Below are 8,372 nucleotides of genomic sequence, written 5' to 3' on the forward strand. Positions count from 1 at the left end.
CTGACACTCTCTATCACTCTCCGCCACTCTCTGACACTCTCTGTCACACTCTGACACTCTCTGACACTCTCAGACACTCTCTGTCACTCTCTGTCACACTCTGACACTCTCACTCTCTGACACTCTCAGACACTCTCTATCACTCTCTGACACTCTCAGACACTCTCTGACACACTCTGACACTCTCTGACACTCTCTATCACTCGCGATCACTCTCTGACGCTCTCTATCATTCTCTATCAATCTCTGATAATCTCTATCACTCTCTGAAAATCTCTATCACTCTCTGACACTCTCTGATTCACTCACTGACAATCTCTGACACTCTCTATCACTCTCTATCACACTCTATCTCTCTCTGACACTCTCTGACACTCTCTGACACACTCTGACACTCTCTGACACTCTCTGACACTCTCTATTACTCTTTATCACTCTCTGACACTCTCAGACACTCTCTGACAGTCTCAGACACTCTCAGACACTCTCTGAAACTCTCATACACTCTCTATCACACTCTATTACACTCTATCACTCTCTGACACTCCCTGACATTCTCTATCACTCAATGGCACACTCTGACACACTCTGACACTTTCTATCACTCTCTATCACTCTCTATCACACTCCATCTCTCTCTGACACTCTCTGACACTCTCTGACACAGTCTGACACTCTCTGACACTCTCTGACACACTCTATTACTCTTTATCACTCTCTGACACTCTCTGAAACTCTCAGACCCTCTCTGACAGTCTCAGACACTCTCAGACACTCTCTGAAACTCTCATACACTCTCTATCACTCTCTATCACGCTCTGACACTCTCAGACATTCTCTCTCACTCTCTGACACTATCTGACACTTTCAGACACACTTATCACTCTCTGCCACTCTCTGACACTCTCAGACACTCTCAGACAATCTCTATCATTCTCTGACACTCTCTGACATTCTCAGACACTCTCTATCACTCTCTATTACTCTCTGACACACTCTGACAATCGCTGTCACTCTCAGACACTCTCAGACACTCTCTATCACTCTCTGACCCTCTCTGACACTGTCTGACACGCTCAGACACACTCAATCACTCTCTGTCACTCTCTGACACTCTCTGACACTCTCTATCACTCCATGACACTCTCAGACAGTCTCTATCACTCTCTATCACTCTCTGACACACATTGACAATCTCTGACACTCTCAGACTCTCTCAGACCCTCTCAGACACACTCTGACCCTCTCTGACACTCTCTGACACTCTCTGACACTCTTGATCACTCTATGACACTCTCAGACACTCTCTCTCACTCTCTACCACTCTCTGACACTCTCTGACCCTCTCTGACACTCTCTGACACTCTCTGACACTCTTGATCACTCTATGACACTGCCTGACACTCTCTATGACTCTATGACACTCTCTGACACTCTCTATCACTCTCTAACACTCTGACACTCTCTGACACACTCTGACACTCTCTGACACTCTCTATCACTCTCTGACACTCTCTATCACTCTCTGACACTCTCAGACACTCTATATCACTCTCTGACACTCTCAAACACTCTCTGACACTCTCTGTCAATCTCCGACAATCTCTGTCACTCTCAGACAATCTCTGACATACTCTATCACTCTCTATCACTCTCTATCACTCTCTGATACTCTCAGACTTTCTCTATCACTCTCCATCACTCTCTGACCCCCTCTATCGGTCTCTGACACTTTCTGTCTCGCTCTATCACTCTCTGACACTCTCTGACACTCTCTGACACTCTCAGACACTCTCTGACACTCTCAGACATTCTCTATCACACTCTATCACTCTCTGACGCTCTCTGACATTCTGTATCATTCTATGACACACTCTGACACTCTCTATCACTCTCTATCACTCTCTATCACTCTCTGACACTCTCTGACACTCTGACACTCTCTGCCACACTCTGACACTCTCTATCACTCTCAGACAGACTCTGACTGTCTCTCACACTCTCAGACACTCTCTATCACTCTCTATCGCTCTCTGACACTCTCTGACAGACTCTGACTCTCTCTGACACGATCCATCACTTTATGACACTCTCTGACACTCTCTATCACTCTCTGACCCTCTCTGACACTCTTTTTCACTCTCTATCACTCTCTGACACACTCTGACAGTCTCTGATACACTCAGACACTCTCTATCACTTTCTGACACTCTCTATCACTCTCTATCACTCTCTGACACTCTCTGACATTCTCTATCACTCTACGACACACTCTGACACTATCACTCTCTAACACTCTCTGACACTCTCAGACACTCTCCATCACTCTCTGACACTCTCTATCACTCTCTGACATTCTCTGACACTCTCTGACACTCTCAGACATTCTCTATCACTTTCTGACTTTCATTTCCCGGCGGAGCAGCAGGAGAAGGTAGCGACTCTTCGGTGGGTAAGTGAAGGCGTCAGGAGCTGTGTTTTAAAAGTTGTACTTACTGTTTTCCTTGTGTTCAAGTTACTTTTGGCGCGGGAGGAACCGGAAGCTGGACGGCAGCAAGGACTCCTGGGTAGGTATTTTCTTTAAAGGTGCGGAGCTCCGTGGACTCGGCCTCATTTCCCGGCGGAGCAGCAGGAGAAGGTAGCGACTCTTCGGTGGGTAAGTGAAGGCACCAGGAGCTGTGTTTTAAAAGTTGTACTTACTGTTTTCCTTGTGTTCAAGTTACTTTTGGCGCGGGAGGAACCGGAAGCTGGACGGCAGCAAGGACTCCTGGGTAGGTATTTTCTTTAAAGGTGCGGAGCTCCGTGGACTCGGCCTCATTTCCCGGCGGAGCAGCAGGAGAAGGTAGCGACTCTTCGGTGGGTAAGTGAAGGCACCAGGAGCTGCGTTTTAAAAGTTGTACTTACTGTTTTCCTTGTGTTCAAGTTACTTTTGGCGCGGGAGGAACCGGAAGCTGGACGGCAGCAAGGACTCCTGGGTAGGTATTTTCTTTAAAGGTGCGGAGCAGAGTTAACCCGAGACACTACACATGTAGTGTCTCCCACCCATCCTCATCCTCTAACCTAATAATAAGACCCTTTTTACCCTCCTCCTCTAACCAAAAAGGACTGAACAGGTAAGCTATTTCACTGTTTTTGTTAATATCTATATTTGTACTTAATTAAGGGGTAATTGAGTAAAAGAAATGGCAGCCAGGGGAGTGCAGTGCTCCTCCTGCAGTATGTTCGAGGTGAGGGGAACCTCCGGTGACCCTGCCGACTTCACCTGCTGGAAGTGCATCCGTCTCCAGCTCCTATCAGACCGTGTTAGGGAACTGGAGCTGGAGCTGGATGAACTGAGGATCATTCGGGAAGCTGAGGGGGTGATAGATAGAAGCTACAGGGATGTCGTTACTCCACAAAACAAAGGCAGCTGGGTAACAGTTAGAGGTGGGAAGAGGTCAGTGCAGGGATCTCCTGTGGTCGTTCCCCTCAGCAACAAGTATACAGTTTTAGATACTGTTGGGGGGGACGGCCTATCGGGGGCAGGCTGCAGTGAACGGGCCTCTGGCGCGGGGTCCTGCACTGTGGCTCAGAAGGGAAGGAGGGAGAACGGGAGAGCACTAGTCATCGGGGACTCGATGGTGAGGAGTACCGACAGGCGGTTCTGTGGGCGCAAGCGAGACGCACGGATGATTTGTTGCCTCCCTGGTGCCAGGGTCCGTGATGTTTGTGATCGCGTCTTCAGGATCCTTAAAGGGGAGGGGGAGCAGCCAGAGGTCGTGGTGCACATTGGCACCAACGACGTAGGAAGGAAGGGTGGCACAGATGTTAGAAGTGAGTTTAGGGAGTTAGGCTGGAAGCTGAAAGCTCGGACGGACAGAGTTGTTATCTCTGGTTTGTTGCCGGCGCCACGTGATAGTGAGGCTAGGAATAGGGAGAGAGCACAGCTGAACACGTGGCTGCAGGAATGGTGTAGGAGGGAGGGCTTCCAGTTCTTGGATAATTGGACTGCATTCTGGGGAAGATGGGACCTGTTCAAACAGGACGGGCTGCATCTGAACCAGAGGGGCACCAATATCCTGGGAGGGAGGTTTGCTAGTACTGTTCGGGAGGGTTTAAACTAGTTTGGGAGGGGGATGGGAACCGGACTTGTAGTCCAGGGACCAGTGGGTCCACTCAGAAAGACAAAGAGTGTAGTGAGGTATTGGGGAAGGTAGCACTGTCGCAGAGGACAGATGGGCACGGAGAAGGGTTAAAGTGCGTATACTTCAACGCAAGAAGCATCAGGAATAAGGTGAGTGAATTGAAGGCGTGGATGGGCACTTGGGACTACGATGTTGTGGCCATCACTGAAACGTGGATAGGTGAGGGGGAGGAATGGTTCTTGGAGGTACCTGGTTATAGATGTTTTCATAAGATTAGGAATGGTGGTAAAAGAGGTGGGGGGGGGGTGGCATTGTTAGTTAGAAATAGTGTAACAACTGCTGAAAGAATTTTCGAGGAGGGTCTGCCGACTGAGGCACTGTGGGTTGAGGTCAGGAACAGGAAAGGAGCAGTCACCTTGATGGGAGTTTTCTATCGGCCCCCCAATAGCAGCAGGGAGGTGGAAGAGCAGATTGGGAAACAGATTTTGGAAAGGAGCAGAAGTCACAGGGTAGTAATTATGGGGGATTTCAACTTCCCAAATATTGATTGGCAACTCTTTAGATCGAATAGTTTGGATGGGGTAGTGTTTGTGCAGTATGTCCAGGAAGCTTTTCTGACTCAGTATGTAGACTGCCCGACCAGAGGGGAGGCAATATTGGATTTGGTACTAGGTAATGAACCAGGGCAAGTGATAGAGCTGTTGGTGGGCGAGCACTTTGGAGATAGTGATCACAATTCTGTAGCATTCACTGTGGTAATGGAGAGGGATAGGTATGTGCAACAGGGCAAGGTTTACAATTGGGGGAAGGGTAGATATGATGCTGTCAGGCAGGAACTGAGGAGCATAAGTTGGGAGCATATGCTGGCAGGGAAGGGCACGGTCGAAATGTGGAACTTTTTCAAGGAGCAGATAGTAGGGGCCATTGATAAGCATGTCCCTGTCAGACAGGGAAGGGATGGTCATGTGAGGGAACCGTGGTTGACAAGAGAGGTTGAGAGTCTTGTTAGGAAGAAGAAGGATGCGTATATAAGGTTGAGGAAAAAGGGCACAGGCATAGCTCTGGAGGGATACAAGATGGCCAGGAAGGATCTGAAGAAAGGGATTAGGAGAGCTAAGAGAGGGCATGAAAAATGCTTGGCGGGTAGGATAAAAGAAAACCCCAAGGCCTTTTACGCGTATGTCAGAAATATGAGGATGACTAGGGGGACCGTAGGTCCGGTCAAGGACAATAGCGGGAGACTGTGTGTTGAGCCGGAAGAGATAAGTGAGGTTTTGAATGAGTACTTCTCTTCGGTATTTACGAATGAGAAGGGGTGTATTACTGAAGAGGACGGTGTGAAACAGACTGGTAAGCTCGAGGAAGTGCTCGTTAGGAGGGAAGATGTGTTGGGGTTTTTGAATAACTTGAAGATAGACAAGTCTCCCGGGCCTGACGGGGTATATCCAAGGATGTTATGGGAAGCAAGGGATGAAATTGCAGAGCCGCTGGCAATGATCTTTTCATCTTCTCTGTTGACGGGGGTGGTACCAGGTGATTGGAGGGTGGCAAATGTTGTGCCCCTGTTCAAGAAAGGGAATAGGAACAACCCTGGGAATTACAGGCCAGTTAGTCTTACTTCGGTGGTAGGCAAGTTAATGGAAAAGGTGCTGAGGGATAGGATTTCTGAGCATCTGGAAAGACACTGCTTGATTCGGGACAGTCAGCACGGTTTTGTGAGGGGTAGGTCTTGCCTCACAAGCCTGATTGAATTCTTTGAGCAGGTGACCAAGCAAGTGGATGAGGGTAAACCAGTGGATGTGGTGTACATGGACTTTAGTAAGGCATTTGATAAGGTCCCCCATGGTAGACTTATGGAGAAAGTCAGGAGGCATGGGATAGTGGGGAATGTGTCCAGTTGGATTAAGAATTGGCTAACTGATAGAAGGCAGAGAGTGGTCTTAGATGGTAAATACTCAGCCTGGAGCCCAGTTACCAGTGGCGTGCCACAGGGATCAGTTCTGGGTCCTCTCCTGTTTGTGATTTTTATTAACGACTTGGATGAGGAAGTCGAAGGGTGGGTCAGTAAATTTGCAGATGATACAAAGGTTGGTGGAGTTGTGGATACCGAGGAGGGCTATTGTCGTCTGCAAAGGGACTTGGATAGGTTGCAGTGCTGGGCTGAAAAGTGGCAGATGGAGTTTAACCCTGAAAAGTGTGAGGTCGTCCATTTTGGAAGGACAAACACGAATGCAAAATACTGGGTTAACGGTAGGGTTCTTGGGCATGTGGAGGAGCAGAGAGACCTTGGGGTCTATGTGCATAGATCGTTGAAAGTTGCAACTCAAGTGGATAGGGCTGTGAAGAAGGCATATGGGGTGTTAGCGTTCATTGGCAGAGGGATTGAATTTAAGAGCCGTGAGGTGATGATGCAGCTGTACAGGACCTTGGTAAGGCCTCATTTGGAGTACTGTGTGCAGTTCTGGTCGCCTCATTTTAGGAAGGATGTGGAAGCCTTGGAGAGGGTGCAGAGGAGATTTACCAGGATGTTGCCTGGAATGGAGAATAAGTCTTACGAGGAAAGGCTGAACATTCTAGGCCTCTTCTCGTTAGAACGGAGAAGGATGAGGGGTGACATGATAGAGGTTTATAAGATGATCAGGGGAATAGATAGGGTATACAGTCAGAAACTTTTTCCCCGGGTGGAGCAAAGCGTTACAAGGGGTCATAAATTTAAGGTGAAGGGTGGGAGATATAGGGGGGATGTCAGGGGAAGGTTCTTTACCCAGAGAGTGGTCGGGGCATGGAATGCCTTGCCTGGGGAAGTTGTTGAGTCAGAAACTTTAGGGACTTTCAAACGGCTTTTAGATAGGTATATGGATAAAGGAGAATGATGGGGTATAGATTAAATTGTCCTTGACAGAGGACAAGGGATCGGCACAACATCGTGGGCCGAAGGGCCTGTTCTGTGCTGTATTTTCTATGTTCTATGTTCTATGTTCTGACACTCTCAGATACTCTCAGGCACTCTCTATCACTCTCTGACACTCTCAGACACTCTCTATCACTTTCTGACACTCTCAGAGACTCTCTGACACTCTCTATCACTCTCGGACACTCTCTATCACTCTCTGACACTCTCTGACACTCTCTGACACTCTCTATCACTCTCTGACACTCTCAGACACTCTCAGACACTCTCAGACACTCTCAGACACTCTCTATCACTTTCTGACACTCTCAGACACTCTCTATCACTCTCTGACACTCTCTGAAATACTCTATCATTCTCTATCACTCTCTGACATTCTCTGACACACTCTGACACTCACTATCACTCTCTGACACTCTCTATCACTCTCTGACACTCTCTGACACTCTCTGAAACTCTCTGACACTCTCTGTCACTCTCAGACACTCTCTATCACTCTCTGACATTCACTCTCACTCTCAGACACTCTCTGTCACTCACAGACACTCTCAGACTTTCTCTATCACTCTCTGACACTCTATATCACTCTCTGACACACTCCATCACTCTCTGACACTCTCTGACACACTCTGACAATCTGTGATACCCTCAGACAGTCTCTATCACTCTCTGACACTCTCAGACACTCTCTATCACTCTCAGACACTCTCTATCACTCTCTGACACTCTCTACCACTCTATGACACTCTCTGACACTCTCTATTACTCTCTATCACTCTGTGACACTCTCTGACACTCTCTGACGCTCGCAGACACTCTCTATCACTCTCTGACACTCTCTGACACTCTCTATGATTCTCTATCACTCTCTATCACGCTCTGACACACTCAGAAATTCTCTGTCAGTCTCTGACACTATCTGACACTCTCAGATACTCTTATCACTCTCTGACACTCTCTGACACTCTCTGACACTCTCTGACACTCTCAGAGACTCTCTATCACTCTCTGACACTCTGACACACTCTGACACTCTCTGAAAGTCTCAGACACTCTCTATCACTCTCGATCACTCTCTGACACTCTCAGACACTCTCAGACACTCTCTATCACTCTCTGACACTCTGACACTCTGACACACTCTGAAACTCTCTGACAGTCTCAGACACTCTCTATCACTCTCAGACACTCTCTATCACTCTCTATCACTCTCTGACACACTCTGACACACTCTGACACTCTCAGACACACTCAATCACTCTCTATCACTCTCTGACACTCTCTGACACTCTTTCTCACTCTATGGCACTCTCTGACACTCTCTATCACTCTCTATC

The sequence above is a fragment of the Heterodontus francisci genome, unplaced genomic scaffold (genome assembly GCF_036365525.1).
Source record: "Heterodontus francisci isolate sHetFra1 unplaced genomic scaffold, sHetFra1.hap1 HAP1_SCAFFOLD_162, whole genome shotgun sequence".
Lineage (NCBI taxonomy): Eukaryota > Metazoa > Chordata > Chondrichthyes > Heterodontiformes > Heterodontidae > Heterodontus > Heterodontus francisci.